The sequence below is a fragment of the Dasypus novemcinctus genome, chromosome 14, assembly GCF_030445035.2.
Source record: "Dasypus novemcinctus isolate mDasNov1 chromosome 14, mDasNov1.1.hap2, whole genome shotgun sequence".
Classification (NCBI taxonomy): domain Eukaryota; kingdom Metazoa; phylum Chordata; class Mammalia; order Cingulata; family Dasypodidae; genus Dasypus; species Dasypus novemcinctus.
Window position 1 is genome coordinate 70,227,326 of NC_080686.1, and position 18,136 is coordinate 70,245,461.

At 35.4% G+C, this 18,136-nt stretch overlaps 1 non-coding gene across 1 annotated transcript; it reads right to left on the bottom strand.

Moving 5' to 3' along the window:
- Positions 1-14,437: 14,437 nt before the first annotated feature.
- LOC111763923 (U6 spliceosomal RNA) lies at positions 14,438-14,540 on the bottom strand. Its single transcript, XR_002796649.1, has one exon. It is a non-coding gene; the product is annotated as a U6 spliceosomal RNA (small nuclear RNA).
- Between the last annotated feature and the right edge of the window lie 3,596 nt (positions 14,541-18,136).

Below are 18,136 nucleotides of genomic sequence, written 5' to 3' on the forward strand. Positions count from 1 at the left end.
TGGACTTCAGTTTCAGCATCAAGCAGGTGGACAACATCCTTACAGAGACTGCTTAGCCAGCTTCTGTAATTGTATAAAATCAAATTCCAGTACAAAACTGGTATTTTAAATACAGCGGTTCTACTTGTCTGATAGAATTGTCTGATAACGAGATTTGGAAAGACTTATGGAATAAATGGAAGCCCAGGTCATATTGTAAACTGAGAAGATTAAAAAGGGCACGGTTCTCAATACTCCCGAAATTCATTTATGAATTTAATAGCCCCAATAAAAATTCAGTAGAAGGTGATTTATAATGTAAAATATAGGGAGAATATTTCCACAATAAGCTGTGACTGCTCATACAGGAGGCCCCTGCACTGTCTCCCTAGGAGAGCTGGTGGTAGAATAAGAAGAGCTACCATGCTTTAAAGTATTATATAATTAGGTGTGCACACACAAATAACCCATTTAATCATTACAACAACCTAATAAGGCAAGCACTATTATTATTCTCATTTTATAGGTAAGAAAATTGAATCACAGAGAGTTAAGAATTTGCCCAGGGTTAGAAACATAGAGTATCTGCAACTGCAAGCAAGCTAATTCCATCCATCTACCCCCTGGAATCTAAGCCCCCTCTCGATTAGAAACAGAGTGGACATCACCATCCCCCAATCCTCAAGGTTGAGGAATGAACAATGTACTAAATTGGACATTATTATTCTACTTTAGACTTATTATTATTCTAGCAATGGAAGAACTTCTATCATTGATATAAAAGTAATGGTCATCAGAGGTTCTGAGGGGAGGGAGAGGGAACAGATGCAATATGGGGGCATTTTGGAACATTGGAATTGTTCTGCATGACATTGCAATGACAGATACAGGCCATTGCACACTTTCTTTTTTCTTCTTTATTTTCTTTTTGTTACCATTACACATTTTGTCATAACCTACAAGACAGAATATAAACTATAATGTAAGCTATGTGGTTAGAAGCAATGCTTCAATATTCAATTGTTCATCAATTGTAACAAATGTAGCAAACTGATGAAGGATGTTGTTAATGTAGGAAAGTGTGAAAGGGGGAGGGGGTGGGGCATATGGGAATCCCCTATATTTTTTATGTAGTCTAAATCTTCTTAAAATTTTTTTAAAAATAAAAAGAACTTGCCAAGGGTGGAACTGGGAATGACAGTAAGGTCATCGCCAGAATGAGAGAGGTCAGAACTCCTCCCCCAAGCCTCTTACACTTCCTCACCACCATGTGAGATCTGCTATGTAGGAACCTAATGCTGGAAGGCAATGGAGCAGTCCAATACCCGCAAGGTAACTCATTAGAGGAAGGCAGCAGGAATTCATCCCGTAACTAACTGATGCACCTGGACTGTGCATGCACAGAGCCAGGTAAGAACAATCGGCCATGTAATAATTCTTATGAGTTGCTGGTGGTTGGAATAAGGCAGACCAAGCAGTCCAGGGGTAGACTATTAAGTGAAACTCTTTATGGAGCAAGAAGCAAGACAAAAGATGTTTAAATAACACCTTAATCTTATGAGTGGGGCATTTTAGTGCTCTCCAATATAAAGATATTTTTCCAATTCATTTAAATACTTAGACTGATAATCTCACCCAACAGATCAGCAAATAGGGAGGGAGGGAGGGATGTCGTGTCATTCCAGGCTCATGACCTTGTCAGAAGACAGGCAGCTGCAGTGGCTAGAGCGTGTTCTGTCTCCCTGGGGAGTGGGAAATGTTTGGTGTGAATGTGTGAGATTTGAGGGCTACTGTTTTTGATAAAAAACCTTTAATCCATGTTTATATATGTCTTTGATAAAAAAGAGGAACTAAAAATCATCTTGAGATCCAATTCTTTAGCTGTCAATTGGCAGATGTGCTAGTGAGCCTGGGATGAAAACACGAGAAACGATGTGCTGGAATGCTGACACACAGTCATTGCTGGTGGCAGGGTCAGTTTATCAATAGAGTAAAGAGTCTTAAGAAACCTGATGTCCTCTGACCAGTAAATCTACCCCCAAAAATGTACCATAATAAAATAATCCCAAATGTAGAAAAGAGCTTTATACTCAAGTTCATGGGCTCATCATTAATTATTGTGAAAAATGAAACAGATGTAATGTCTAATCATAAGGAAATGATTAAATAAATCATGGTAAATCCACTCAATAAAATATTGCCAATAAAAATATTTGCCAAGATTATGTAATAACATGGAAAATGCTAATAGAATAATATAAAGTGAAAAAAGCAGGATATTAAACCATATGTAAGATAGTTAGCTTTTTTAAATGCTCATATTTTTGTCAAAGACAAAAGATCAAAAATGTAAGAAAAATTAGTTGAGTGTAGCTGGTAGGAAAATTAGTGACTTCCCACCCCCCTCCCCTTGTTTCTACTTGTCTGAATTTTCAAATGTCTTTTAATGAATATGCTTTGAAAGGGAAAAATTAAAGAAAGTTATATGCATTAACAATAGTGTAAGATTAGTCAACAAGAACAAAGGAGGAACTGTGATGAACAAGCCTGAACTCCTTCAACCCAGTCATCAAGTCCAAAGGAAAGTCCCCAGACTTCAGCAATGTAATTTAATGCTCTCCTAATGTAGCTGCTATAGGAATAACTTTCAAAGTAAAGCTCAAAATAGAGCCTAAAATAAATAAATATTCTTGATATGTGACAGAGGTTGGTTTATTTTGAATCAGTTGGCTCAAAACCTTTGTTGTGATTAACCTGTGTGGGCAAGCCAGAATTTAACTTGAATCCTTGGTTATATTGCATCCATCTTGCTTATTCCACTGGAAAAAAAAAATTAATACATTATTGAGGAGGTGGGGGGGCAGTGTAAGGAGAAATTATGGACAAATGTGTTTTAGATTAGAGACTTCTCTGGACTGTGGCTTCAAGATGGACTTAGTCATTGGCATGAATACGTCTTTTCAAAATTCTTGTTTATGGGGCAGAACCAATGGCTTGTATTCTGGGTTTTCTAAGGTTTTCTCTACAGTCATTCTTTCTGGGATTTGAGTAAAAAAGTGGCAATCAGGGCTCCTAATGCATTACCATCTAGCATAGCATATTTTTCTTTTAAAATTTCTTCTGAAAGACTACTTATATTAGTGGATGGCTTTTCAGAAAAGTTTAAAAGCACAATAGATAACATTTCTTGGTTATTTCCCTGAAACTAGGCTTTTAGGTTTGTATTTCTTTTTTAACTTTTCATTTTTCTTTATTTATCCCCTCCCTCCCCCAGATGGTTCACTATTCTATCTGCTCATCATTTGCTCACCTTCTCCAGGAGGCACAGGGAACTGAACCTGTGACCTCCCACATGAGGGGGGAGTGCCCAGTGGACTGAGCCACATCCACTCCCCATGGGCTGCGGTGTCTGCTGCTTGTGGCATCTGCTCATTGTAGCAGGGGCAACGTCTGCTTATCTTCTTTTAGGAGGCACTGGCACTGAACCCGGGACTTCCCATGAAGTAGAAGGGTGTCCAACTGGTTGAGCCACATCTGCTTTTAGTGTATTATAAGGAAAAATAAAAACCCAAAATAAGTAATTATGGATATATGAACCTGAATTCCCCTGGCGAACTCACAATGTCCACTGCATCTAATCTTACTTTCTTAAGAAGTGTCCCTTACTATTTTTTCCATATGTCGAATTATTTATTTTTGATCATAAACTATAATAACAAAGAAAATATAATAGGATAACTCCTTTACGCATTTTGGACATTTGCGAATTTTAGAAATTAGACACATGTAATAGATTGGGTCACTGCATTTTTGCTTTTTTTCCTTTTCCTGCATTCCCTGTTAGATAATTATATTACGGGAATTTGTACATCTTTCTATGCTGACAATGTCTTCTATTTTTACCTTCAAACTCTTCTGTTGCTTTCAGCATTGTGCAATGTTTGGCTAACATCATGTTTTGGCTGAATCAGGAGTTTCTCATGTTATACATTATTACAATAGATTTTGTTATTGATTCCAGATATGTTTACATGTCTTTCTTGTTTCAGTTTCTGGAGGTTAATTTGTCTAATATCATTCCTTTTCTTGCAGAAAGGAATATGAGAATCCTTTGGAGTTGGATGAAACTGAAAAAAGAACTGAACAAAGCCTTTGGTGAGAAAGCTGAAAATGGACCAAAGGAAAACCTTGTTTGGGTCTGAAAATTTCAGGCAAATTTAGAAATATATGTGTATAGTTCCTTCACATTTTTTCTGAGTATCAGAGTGAAAGACTCTTGGGTGCATTAAAAGCACTGTGGTGTAGTACAGGCTTCTGAAATGGAAACTGGGTCTATATTTGTCAGCAAAACAAGTGCAACCTGGCAGAAATGGCCAGTCCAGAAGCTGATAGCCTTTTTCTTGGCCAGTCAATGTGATGGACAAGTGGACATAGATGGATTTATCTTGAAAGTTGTTGCAGCCAATGTTTTCATAGAAAGGCCTCCATTTTCAATCCCTGTCCCAATATAACCAATATAATAACACATATGAATCATTAAACATAATCTAAAAAGTTTTATTTTCATCTCCTATTGTTTCTTTAATCTTTATTTAGTTGGAAGAAGCTTTGGTAAAAATTTCACAAATCCCATCTTTAGGTAATAGATAGCCCTACAATTACTTTTTAAAAAGAAGCATGGTCTCACTGCATAATTTTAAAAGGAATAAAGCACAATATATTAATTAGCACTTGAATCTTTAATCAAGAGTAAGACATCTTTTTTCCCTTCCCCAGCTTAGGCCAGCAGGCTGGATGGGGCATTTGGGGAGGAGAAAGGGAAGCCTATCAGTGCTTCTCTTGAACTTGGACTTTCCAGGTACAGTTTTGTAGGATTGAAGAGGGAAGAGGGAGGAGGGGAAGGGAGATAGAAGAGGAAAGTCATTTCCTGGCTGGTCACTTCATAAGCTGGTTTCTCAATCTGGTCCTGATAAATGTTCATTTCTGAAGCTTTGTCATGTGGGTTCTTTGAAGACCCACAACTGGCACTTTCCAAAGGTAGCTCTCACAGCAGGGGTGAAGTCTCTTCTTCAGTGGGCTCCTGCCCTCAGCCCTGACACTGAGACATCCTCCGTCTGTGTGCTTGGTCTAAATCCTCTTGTGCTCCCGGCCAGCTCTCGTACCCACAACCCCACTCCGGGTCCATGGGAAACATGAGCACATTCCTTGACTTTTATTAGTGGAAGCATATTTACTTTGCAAACACAGTCCACTCCTCTCTCCATTGTCCCCTCATGCACCACTTAACTTTCTCAGTCTCCAGAATGCCCCAACTGCAGAGAATATCAGGCCCTTTAAGGGCCCTGGCTACATCCCTTATTCTCCTTGGGGAGGAGAGCTGGGGTTCAAGGAAAGCTTCTTCCACAGATATCTTCCCTACAATATCCTCTTTCATTTTCTGCACTGCCTGAACTCACTCCCTTTTTTCAATCCTTGATTTTACTGAGAGGTCCAAGAAGTGTGGGACCAGTTTTTGTGCATTTTATTTGTGAATAATGTATTGGGGATATATGTACTTTGGACACACTACTGGGGACGTGCATACACTAAAAATTATTCATTGATAATCTGTAATTCAAAATTAACTGGGCATCCTGTATTTTATTTGCTGAATGTGGCAACCCCATCTTAGCCAAAACCCTTTAAATGAAAATGAAAGATATTTGAATGAACATTTCATTATCTGCAGGGATTTGTTTATTTGTTTGTTTATATATGTCTCTCATGTCCAGTTTGGATAATTAGTGTAACCCCTCCTAGAAGCAGAAAGGAACTTAGCAAATCTGCTTTGATGGCAGGATATATGGTTCTGCTACTGGCTTTAGAATTTGCCATCTTGTTGACTTCTAATTTGTCTTGTACCTATACATGTCTAAATACTCTTGAAGGTGGAATAAAGACTCTTTTCCTTTAGCTAGGTTGAGGCCTGCTTTGGGAAGGGTTATAACACGATGAAAACCATTTTGATACAAGAACAGACTGTTCTGCTATAACATGCTTCTTAAATGATTGTCTATTTGCTTTTAAACTCATCAATATTTGTTAATTATACTGTGTTCCATAAGGAATTCAAAATATGTCACAAATGTATCATATCATTCCATTGTTGATTGGTAAACAAAGCGTTTAACTAGGTTATGAAAGTCCTAGAGTAAGGAAGCTACTTACCAAATCAAGGAACATTTTCATTTCACATCATGCGATTCATTAAATGACTCAGTCTCTGTGAGAAGGAGTCACCTCATAGTTCTGTGAATTCTTAGATTCCAGGTTTTGTGGTAGATGGAAAGACAGATTTTCAACAAGATGGATGGGGTGTGTTTAGAGTGTAGTTTACCTGAGAGGTATGCGGGGAGGCATATCATGGAAAACTGGATCCTCCTTTGCTGCAAATTCTGAAGTTTTAACAGAAGAAAGCTTGACTGAGAAAATTTTACAGAAATTAGCATGGTGATACTTTAAATACTTGCCAAATGTTTCTGATTATGGGTGGCTAAAATTATTGTTTTTCTTTTATAGCCCAAGCATTCCACTGTAATGCTTCACTCTTATTTCTAAACTTGAAGACAGGGTCTCAATTAAGATTATCTCATGTCCATGAAAAAAGCATAGAATGGAAAGGGAGAGACCTGCCTTAAAAGGAGCTAATGTGATAAAAGAAATGACCTTGGCATCTGATACCACTACAAACCCAATATGAGCTAATTGTGTGATGAGTGGTTACAATATCAATGTAGTTTAAGTCTGCACTAAAACAAGTATACGGAGTGACCCCCTCAGTGCTCACTTCTGGGTGAGATGGAGGATGGGAAACGATTCACAATGTTTATGTGAAAGAAAGAAAGGAAGACTTAAGTGGGACGTTCTAGCTATATTCAAATATTCAGAATATTGTCTTATGTAGATGGATAGACTTAGTATAGTTACAGAGTATAAGCACAGCATCAATGAGGAAAACTTACCAGGAGACACATTGAATAACAAATAGAATTATCGAAAAATGGAACAGACTGCTCTGTTTGGTAGCAAATGCTCTCTTGAAAAATAGCTTAATTAAAGCTTGGATCATCATCTTTAAAAAATGTAGATAAACTGGATAGTTTAGATTCTTTCTAACTTCATGATTTCATGATTTTATGATATTTTTCTTACAGAAGATAAGATAACATTTATAGGGTACTTGCTGTCTTCCAGGCACTGTCCCAAAGGCATGCATTTGTTTGTTCATTCAGAAAATATTTATTAATTTCCTATTCTATTGAATTTCAACTTCTTGCTTCTGTGGCTTTCTTTCTGTCCGTCTGAATTTTACTCTACTTATAAAAGACTCCAGAAATCTGATAAAGACCCCTCCTGATTGAGGCAGGCCATACCTAAACTGCAGGTCCTGCTTACAATGGGTTCACACCCACGGGAGAGAACTAAATTTAAGAACAAGCTTTTCTGGGGTACACACAGTTTCAAACCACCATACATGGTTTTAATTTTATTTTTAATCAATCTGGCTACCAGTTTTTGTCAGGATAAAAGACTTTGAAAGTTTTTTAGATTGTATCCTTAAACAGCTCCACTTTTTTACGGATATAAAAGATAATTTGAAAAACATAGCAAGGTATAAAGAATATAACCAATATTACACCCAGAGATAAGCATAAATGGCATTTTAGTAAATCCCTTTCCATTTAATAAATACTCCTTCTAGTTTTTTATAATTTAAATTTATAAATACTATACATGGTTGATATTACAATGTGTACACATCTTTGTATATCCTTTTTCACTGACATGCTATCATGACATTTTCCCCATGTTTAAAATTCTTTGTAAATTTAACATTCATTCATAATTCTTTTAAGCATTTCCTGTTGCTAAACTGACTTTCTGGCCTATTGCTAGTATTTACCAAATACAATTGTCCTAGGAATGAAAACATATTATTGAGACTATCTATCATATGGTAATGTTGTATTTGAAATGGTGAGAGAAAAGTTTTGCCAACTGATGAAGTCCCTTCACTACATATCTATGTTTCATGTTCTTTAACTGAGAAACTGATATTGTTACTGTTGTCTCTTTTTCATGTAAAAAAAACCTTGTCACAGACATTTCATTTAAAATCAGACAAAGAAGTGATGTGCCACATGCCAATATTTGTATTTCTGTTACAATCTTCCTGGAACTTTTACAGGAAGTCAGTATATACAATCCTCTCCAAACAAAGTTTACTTCAATTCTATTTTAATGATTTTTTCTCTCTAAGTAATAGTGAAGTATTGGATGTCTTTTAGGAATTTAAAACGCAACTATTGCTGCCATCCATGATAAGCACAGTGGGATATATCTGTAAATTTCATCTTTTTTTTTTTTTTTACAAAATGCTCTGGAAATGTTCTTTGGTGTTTTCTTATTTATAATGAATATATTCTAATGTTGATCTCTGTTTTTCTGGAATAGATTCTTGATTTGAACATAAAGATGATATCTCTATAACTTGGTGATCAATCTATGATGATGTTATATGACTGATTTTATTTCTCTTTGTCTAGAAATAACTAACTAAATGACTTAAATATCACCCATTTTCATGAAGGATTTGTGGTAGTTCGTACTTGGGTCAAGTCTATAATATACAAAATATAAATTTTAGCTCCTTTGGCCTAATTAAATAAAGTGGTAATCAGTAATAAATTATATTTAAGTAAAAGCTCTTTCTATTTAATAAGTGATAGCCAAATTTAAGAGTTAGATAAGAAAAATATACCTAGCATACAGATTATGATGAGTTTAATTTAATCTTTTGTAATTTGTAATTTATTTTTTAATTATAAAAGATCTACATGCTAAATATCATTTGCTGTTGAATTGTGGATATTTTGAAGTACACTAATAGAAATCCAAGAATATTTGTGTTGTGAGTGCCCATAAATTTAATCTAGTCCAAACTGAGTAGAAAACCAGAGTCAAATAAAATCAAATAACACAGAGACAGAAATAAGACCCATTTGTCTGACCTCCAGTTCATGATTCCTTCTAGGAAGCACATCAGTCACTCTTCTGAGTCATAGGCTTGTGTAGAGGACTTAAAGTTAGGTTAATCAACTTCTTGTCCAGTGATATGGCAGGAAATTTAGGACTTCTCATTTTGATTATATGATCAAACTTCTGTCATATTTCCACAATTTTAAGATACCATAATATATGATAAAATTGGTCCGTATCTTTATAGTGGTTCAGAGAAAAACCACCATCACATTACGTTTGACTGTAAATGATTGATTATAAAGACATAAATTTTATGATACTTTCGATTTCAGAAGTATTAAAGTAGGTACCTTAGATTCAGAGATGCAATTGTGTACATAGTTTTTGTATACTCTTGTTTTTATACATTTAGGTTCTGTTCAGACACATTTCAAAGCAGATGACTTATTGACTTATTCCAATGGGGGTGCTCCTTGTCATGGTGCCATTCCTGTAAATTTGTCAATGACCTGGGATAGGAACTGCAATTTCATGAGGGATCTTCTCATTTATGTGCACTTCCTTAACAATATCCTAACAGGTTCTTTTACCTGATACTTTAAAAGTTCATTAAAAGATTAAATGAAACATAATGAAATCTACTCTTCAAAATATTCAGATTCCAGTTAACAGAGGAGGGGATAGTAATTGCTTGCAAGTTGCTTGCTGTGGTTTTCTATGGTTGTGATTGCAAATCCATGGCACAAGTGTCATCCCATGTGGCTCTTCTTTTTAAAGTCTACTGAACTCTAACATGGAGTTTTTATGGAATGAAATCGGTTGATATTTCATAGCACAGTACTTTAGAAACTGCTACTCAGTGATCACTGGCCCATCATTTGAAAACTGTTTATCATCTCTTTTCTTGCTACTGGTGGAGCCCTAGCTGGGCGTGGCTAGAATGATGTCTTTATCTGAGTCTCAGCCTGTTCTAAATCTTCTTTTGTCATAGGTCTGTCTCTGCCTTTGATCAGTGTGGTTTGCTTCTGTATCTTACATCTGGGACTTATTGTTGAGAGTAGCAAATGCTTCCCTGATATCGTTCAAAGCTCAGCCTTTAAGGGATGGATTTTATCAGTTGTAATTCTACTGTTTCTATCTACTATGGCTTAAATCTATGCAATAAAGAGTCATACAAGAAACTTCCAAATGCTCTCAAGTAACAAGAATTACTTAAGTACTTCTTTGAATAAGGTTTGGCAGGAAATGCAGTATAGCCTGGACTAAGAAATTCTGGGAGACATTTTCTCATGGTGGAAATCCTTTTTAAATCCTATTTTCTTATAGTTGTTGGCCAATGCTCACTCAAAACTAAAACAAATAAAAATAAGCAAGGGGACAAAAGACTCTTGCCTCGTGGTGGCTGCCATTAGCATTTGCAAGAGGCCATTAATCAGAGTTTTGTTTTTAATAGCATGTGAATTGCATTGGAGTCCCCAAAACATTCGTACTTTATTTTAGGTCTTTTGCAAACTATGTAGAGAAGAGACTAGTTATAGGAAATAGTTGCTTCCAAATCTTTGGAAAATGGAAGAAGAATAAGTTTATATAGTAGTATCAGATGGTTCCATGGTAATTTTCAAGTTGTGATCCAACAAAACAAAATATTGGTGTTATCTGAGCTGCACAGATTCTAACAGAAAGCAAGCAAACAAGAAGCAGCTAGCAGCAGCCATTACTAGATTTCAAGAAAAAAGAATCCACAGATATTTTCTCAATGATAAATTGCTTCCAAATTTTTCTTAAACTTTTGGTGTTTGCTACTGTTACAGAGTATAGTACTACAAATAATAGACAAAATGAATGAAGAAATTACAAATGAATGTGAGTTGCTATGTTGGATAAAATTGGTCAAGCATATTTTGCTTTTCTTGTGTGTTTGCTGACTTGTGTTTTATACATTTATGAAGAGAGAAAGAGACTCGGGAGCCTGCTTGTGAACACATTCCTAATTTATACAGACATATTTGAAATAACAGGATATTTTTAATAGTTGAATTCCATCAAACAACAAGTTGTATCACTCTAAAGACTTTCATGACTTCCCATTTTGTTGATACCTGAACATGTTTGAGAACAATAGTTCAGTAAAGTTAGGTTCACCCACAGATTCCCTTACATCATCAAATCTCTGCTGTACCACAGCTCTAAAGTCCACTCTATCTCCTCCAGGCTTTCTGGAGAAGACCAGATAATAATTCTGTAAGAAATTTCCTCTATTAGCCAAGTTCCTCCTTAGCATCTACCCAAGAAGATAGTTACTTTCCAGTAGCTTCTTTCTTAGTGAACTGTTGTTGAGATGATCTTGTGTCACATTAGCTGGTATGCTTCTGCCCTTGGAACTTCACTGAATGTTTTCCCTTGTCCCAGGCAGCTACGACAGACTTGGCTTCTTACCCTCAGGTATGGATGTTATTGCTGAAACACAGAGAGAAAGAAATGAGTCAATACTCAGCTTTTGAGTTTTGAAAGTCTTTTGAATTTCAAAAGAGAAGTAATAGTATTGACTGAGACATTTTGAATTGCAGGGACTGGGTTTTTTAAATTTTAAAAACAGAAACCAAAAGGTTCAGAGCATAAAGTTTATGCCATAAAAAATTGGTACATTTTTCTGAATCTTAATAAAGGTCCTTCAAGTTGGGCTTGGAGATGACAGTGTGACTAGAACATATTAAAAAAGTGAGTCTTGGATTTGAACCTCTGAGAAGGAAGCCCTGTGCTATATGTACCCTCTGGTTAGTTCCACAAGGAAGCAGATGATGCAACCCCTTGCATCTCCCTCCCATTTATGTTTGTCTTTCAGAGTGAAGAGGTACTTATGCTTGCTTCTAAGGTGGAACCCAAGGAAGACAGCAAAGTTTGAGGTTTTCCCTGTACCACATCACCTTGGTATATAGTAGCAATGGAGTGGAAATGGCAGCATGGCATGAATAGGTAGGCAAGACAAAAGATAGCCTCATAAGGCATTCTCTAGTGGTCCCAGAAAGGTTCAGGGGAAGTGTAAAAATACCCTAATGGCTCCAAGAGTGGAAGAGAAGTACCTGGAAAGAGGTTTAGCAGATCAAAAAGACTTCTTAGCCCAGAAGGGGAGCACAGACTGTTAAAAACCTGACTATGGCCAATGGGAGAGTGGGCATCTAAGTGGATGTCAGCCTGAGAGAATGAGATGCTGGGACCCAGAAAGGGTGAAAATGTCAGCAGGTGACCAGAAGTTGACCAGAGATTAGCTTCTTAAATGCTACTCATGAATCTAACAAAGTTATTTAAAAACCCAGGAACCTGGGAAAGAAGGATGGGCAAGGCAAACTCTTGGATGTCTTGCTTTAACTTGAAATGACTGATTTCAACCAGAATTAACTAAAATCAGGTATGATAGGACTTGAGATAAAAATCAAATTGGTTTACAAAAATTATAGAGGCATATTAGTTTTGGATGTCATACTTGCTGATATGTATACTGATACGTACCCTGATAATGTATACCTGTTACATATGTATGCTTGCATTCCTCCTGTTTCTCTTATAGAATCTTGATTAGAAGTGACCCTGTCTTAGGATATGGTAGAATTACTTTAGTTGGAGATTTGTTTCTTAAATCACAGTATAAAGCAAAATTGTTTATAATGAAAATCACCCATGAAATCCCTCAGACCCAATATAATGCACAGAATTCAGGCATGTACTCATTCAATAAATTCCTCCATAGGCAGTGTTCCCTCTGGAGTTGGAGGACAGCTGTTTCTTTAAGTGAGCCTCAGATTAAGTAGTGGGCTTTATATCTTGAGACCCTCGATTGCAAGATGTTCCTAATAGGAGAGGGTCATGGGATTGGAGACCAAGCAAAGGACCAGCAGATTCGCTCCTCCTGCCTGCCACTCCTGGGCATTGGCTCATTCAGTGGAAAGTGGGCAGACTTCCTCTTATGTTTTGTTTCTCTTCCTCCTCTTTTTCTCTTCCCATACTCTTGCATATTGGAGTAAATTATATATAGGCATACCTCATTTCATCGTGCTTTGCTTTATTGTGCTTCTCAGATAGTGCTTTTTTTTTTTTGTTACAAATTGAAAGTTTGTGGCAACTCTGCATTAAGCATGTCTTTTGGTGCCATTTTTCCAAGTGTGTTCACTTTGTGTCTCTGTGTCACATTTTAATTAAGGTATGTACATTGGGGTTCTAGACATAAGGCTATTGCATACTCAGACTATAGTAAAGTGTCAACATATGTATGCACTATGAAACCAAAAAATTCATGTGACTTGCTTTATTGCAATATTTGCTTCGTTCTGGTGGTCTGGAATGAAATCCACACTATCTTTGAGGTATGCCTCTGTTGGTAATTGGACTCTTGTATTCATTCCTGGAGTTTTGATTTGAAAGTTATGACTCTGGGCAGACTTGGACTTTATAAACATTCTACCTGGCCTGATAATTTTGGATTGGATCCAATATCATTTAGACTCAAACTTCTTCCTCCCAACTCTAAATGTGTGTTCTCCTCTCATGAGGTTAAAATAATATGTGCTTCATTCTTCTCCAAATACACTGAGCACCACCTGACTTAATCCAATAAAACAAGTGCCCATTTGGAAACAACAAACTTCAAAAAATATCTGGCCTCTAAATTCACATTCACATTGAGCCATTGTCTTCAAAATATATACCCACTATTTGATGGTAACTATATTAAAAAACAAAACTCCTTGTATGTATTTAATCCTGAGCTCAGATTCACATAATTATTTTCTTTTAGAGAAAACATTTGTGATTATTTCAAGCTAGGAAAAATAGTCAAATTATACCAAATTTTAGTGTTAGTAATTGATTTTCATTATTAATTATAATACAGGTAAAATTAGGGGTAGATCAAGATTTTGTGGGACTGAAAGTTCAATTTAAGGAGGTTCTCTAAGGGGATTAGAGATCTCTAGGCATCTCTAAGAGAATACATGCAATATTACAAAGACAAAATTAGGTATTTAGAGTTAAATTTATTTACAATGAGAAAATATATCAAAACAAAATGAAAAATACAAATCACACTTGGCTAGGGCTTCTCCAAGAAACTTGGAAGGGGTCCTGAACAAACAAAGCAACCCGAAGATAAGTTTAATTAACTGCACGATAACTTCCACCCTAGGCACAATTTATTGAACATTTACTATATGACACATGTTGAATTAGGCACTTTATATGTACTATCTCATATTTTAATCCTATATAGATATTAGGAAACTAAAGCTCAAAGAGAGTAAGAGACTTACTTGTTCACACAGCTAATAAGTGCTAGGGCAAAAATTCTAATAAGTTCAAGTCTGATTCATTCTAAATCCATTATTTCTTTTTTTATAAAACTTATTTAAAATTTGATTAGAACATCATTTAAAATGATACTAAGCACCATAATCAAGTGCGCTTAATTTGCATGTCATCCTTGCACAGGGGCCATGCTAATCTTCTCTGTATCATTTCAGTTTTAGTATATGTGTTGCCGAAGTGAGCACAATCAGGTGCACTTAAACATGCAGATAAGAAGCAGAAATATTTCCTTTCCCCTTGGCTTATATTTTCAATTTATTTTACATATAAATTCAATCTTGACCATTGATTAATGCTTTAATAGATGTTTTCTTGAAGAACATATAATTGAGGGTAATTATATGTTTCCTAGTTGGTCCTGGGCAAAAAATCAGACTGGATATGGAATTTTAAAAAAGTTATTGTTATTAATACTCAAATGAGTGGCTACATTCCACTTAACGATTCCTTGAACACTTAATATTTTTACCATGTTTCTTTAGACTTGCCCTGGAATTGAATTTTTCAGGGCAAAGAACTTGTGGAAACATTGGCTTCAGACTTGAGTTTGTAGTTCAACCAAGCCACAGCTCAGATTCTCATAGAAACACAGAGCACTAGGATTTTTGTTCTGCTTTGATTAGTTTCTGCTCAGGTTATTGATTTTTTTCCCTTTCTCTTCCAGTCTGGAGTTTGATGGTTATTATGCCTGGCTGTATGATTATAGCAATCTTTAGGTACCTAACATCGGTCACTTTGCGTTTAGTGATTTTGCAATGTTTCAGGCTTCTGGGTGTGTTAACTCAGAAGTGAAAATGGAGAAGAAAAAACGTCTTTTGTAAAATTCGTATGCATATACTTAAAGAGTATTTATATAGCTATGTATTCATAAAGGCAACTTCTATTCAGATGTAGTTGTTCTTGACATGATGACCTAACAGACCCTTACCAGTGGGGATGTCATTCCAAGAACTATTTGATTTATGTGCTGCTCTGGTCCTCTTGGCTGTGCGATCCTTTTGTTTTTAGTCTCAATTCTTTGGGAGGTCTTTCAAACTGTGCCATAACTTGGTTCACATCATCTTGACTTAGCTTTAATACGGTGCTGATCAAGTGTCTAATTACACGCTTTTTTGCTTCCTATGATCTTGCACTGCTAGTCTCCTGTCAACACAAGTTTTTAAATTGAATTTCTTTGGCAACCATGCCCCTGAAATTTATAGTGTTTTTGTTTTTGTTATTGTTGTTTTGTTTTGCCCTGGAGTTTGGCCATGAATTTTTCAACATCTGGGTTTTAAATAAGATTTTAATTTTCTTTGTTTTCCTAGTGACTTCCAATCGTAAGTTTATTACTTTCTCTAGGCAGCATTTTGGAAAGAGGGATGAAGAGAATGTTCTATTCCTGATTGATAGAAATATTATTAATGTAATGTTTATGAGTAATATAGAATTTCTGCCCTCTACAGTGAAGAACTTGGTGATTCCTCTTTAGGTATGAGTGGGAGATCACACTTTTCCAGGGAATAAAACATTTCTTTCCCCTATTCAATAAATTTTTTTCAAGTCATAGCAAAAGCAATTACTGTTGAAAGAGAATTAGAGTCTTATTATGTTCTTTTAGGCTCCCTGCTTTTCATTTTGTTGTATTATTCCAGGAAAATGGTGCTATTGATTGATAGGAATAAAAGAAGTGATTAAAAACATACATGCCCCTATAAAATCATTTATTTTTTAGACTTCTACAGAAAATTGCTGGTCTCTTGTTGGTAAGAATGTTTAAGCCTGATCACTGCTAATATTATGTGATAATAAGACTTGGTATTTAGGATAGAAAATGTGAAACATCTCAAGTGTAGTTCAACAAATGATTCTCGGGTGCCTACATGTATCAAGCAATATGTTAACTGCTTAGAATATATATATATATATATTCTAATGCATGTATCCACCAAGAGTTGACTCTCTGTTAATGATGATAATGAAATAGAATGTTAGCAAAAAAGGGGAGAGACTGCTAAAGAAAGGAGAGATAATGGCATAGTAATTACTTTTCTCAGAATTTCAGTGAAGATTATCTACAGGAAATGTGTTAATTGACTAATTACCCTCATTCAATTAAATTGTATGACAGACATCAAAATAATGCATCTCTGGTCTCTACAAATTTATTTTTCATAAGAAATGGTCTGGTGTGTGGCAGACCTCCTTGTGAATCTTGACTCTACTTATTATTGTGAATTTGTTTTTAAATCTGTAAAGTAAAGGTAATAATAGTTTCTATCTTATAGAATATAATATAAAAATGAGATTATTCAAGGTTTGATAAAATAAACTTCCAATAAAGGTTGTTTATTAATATTTATCATAATCTGTCATACTTAATGGTGTACAGATATTTTATGTGTGACCTGAGATCTCTAATCAAAGTATCCAGGAGATGATCATGATTGGGGTGGGTTTAACTTCTCTAAAAACCTGTGAGAAATAAAAAATGGAAGGAATTGGATACACTTGGACAGATCTTCAATGTGTTCAGGAAGCAGAGTCATTCTATAGAGCAGTGGTTCTCAAAGTGCAATCCTTAGAACATTAGCAGCACCTGAAAACTTGTTCAAAATGCAAATTCTTGGGCCCTTCCCAGATCTACTGAATCAGAAATTCTGAAAGTAGGGCCCCATCAGTCTATGTTGTAACAACCTTGCCAGGTAATTCTGGTGTGCACTAACATTCAAAAACCATTGTTGTAGAAAAGATTGATCTTAATACCATATGTCTCATAGACAAAAATTTTGTCAATTTTTAAAATAAAATACCTCTTTGTTATCAAGTCTGTCTTTAGGAGTATCCCCCAATTTATTGTCACATAAAAACCTTCAAAGACATTCCTTATAGCAAATTTTTATTTTCCATTTATAAGAGAAAAACAATTATTTCAGTAGTTGAGGAAGCAAGAAAGAAACGAGAAGGAGAAAAATTAGAAAAAGTTGAAATGATGAAATTCAGTATAGACTGGGCCATGTGCAGTAATAGAATGTCCTGAGAATCCTTATATCTGTGGTGATGTCTTGAAGGTAAAAATATTTTTTAGTTTCTCCTTATCACAATATTTGCCTTGTTATTATTATTTTTTCCATAAACTGATTCTTCTAAATTTTTTAATGAGCATCTTTTGGGAATAACTAAGTTCTTCAGTTAAAAATGCTTTCTTGTTTGCATTTAGAATGGAAGATAAGATATGCCTATCAGTGCATTAGAATGGAGGCTGCTTAAGGATTTGAACCTTGTCTATTATAATTTTGCATCCAGGTATCTATCAATGCATTTGGTGCATATAGAAGTTTAATATATATCTGTTGAAATTGCATTAAAATAATTACAGTGGCACCAAGCCAAAAGTGACCAACACCCATAGATAAAATAAAGATAAAATGATCTAGGATTTCATAAAAGCAATTACCTTCAGCTGGAAGACTAAGAAATACTTCACAATAAAACGAAATTTGAGCTAATCCTTTGAAGGGGTAGATTTTAGACATGCTTAGATGGAAGAGTTGGTGGACATAAGAAATTCTAGGCAGAGTGAATGACATTTAAGACACAGAAACAGGAAGTGAGGGACATATTTTGAGAGTATAAAATAATTTGGTGCTGCATGAAAAAAGGAAGTTTTGGAAAATACCATAATAAAAATTTTTTAAGCAAGGCCATGGACTAGTGACAAGCTTGGAATCAGAAATTTATTTTATGTGTAGCAGAAAGCCATTGTTGGTTTTTTTACAGATAAGTGAATGGTTAGAGCTAT